This window comes from Trachymyrmex cornetzi, unplaced genomic scaffold (genome assembly GCF_001594075.2).
Source record: "Trachymyrmex cornetzi isolate Tcor2-1 unplaced genomic scaffold, Tcor1.1 C3611934, whole genome shotgun sequence".
NCBI classification, from domain to species: domain Eukaryota; kingdom Metazoa; phylum Arthropoda; class Insecta; order Hymenoptera; family Formicidae; genus Trachymyrmex; species Trachymyrmex cornetzi.
Window position 1 is genome coordinate 1 of NW_017290477.1, and position 277 is coordinate 277.

At 49.5% G+C, this 277-nt stretch overlaps 1 pseudogene; it reads right to left on the bottom strand.

The window, feature by feature from the left end:
* Positions 1-62: 62 nt before the first annotated feature.
* On the bottom strand, positions 63-273 carry LOC108761046 (glutaryl-CoA dehydrogenase, mitochondrial pseudogene; annotated as a pseudogene).
* Positions 274-277: the final 4 nt, after the last annotated feature.

Here is a 277-nt window from a genome sequence, read left to right on the forward strand (position 1 = left end):
TTTAAAAATTAGAGAACGTAATACTACCCTAGAATTCTATCCTAAGAAACGCTTGAACGCACCAATTTTAGGTAGAAATCGTTCTTTTTGAGCATCGCTGCCGAACACGTAGATCGCACCGATCGAAAGAGAGGATTGCACGGAGAACGCCGATCGATATCCGCTGTCGATTTTCTCAATTTCCCTAGCGAGGAGCCCGTAAGCCACTGAGGACACCCCGGCGCCACCATAGCCCTTCATGGTGCAGCCCAACACCCCGAGCTGTCCCATCTGCTTT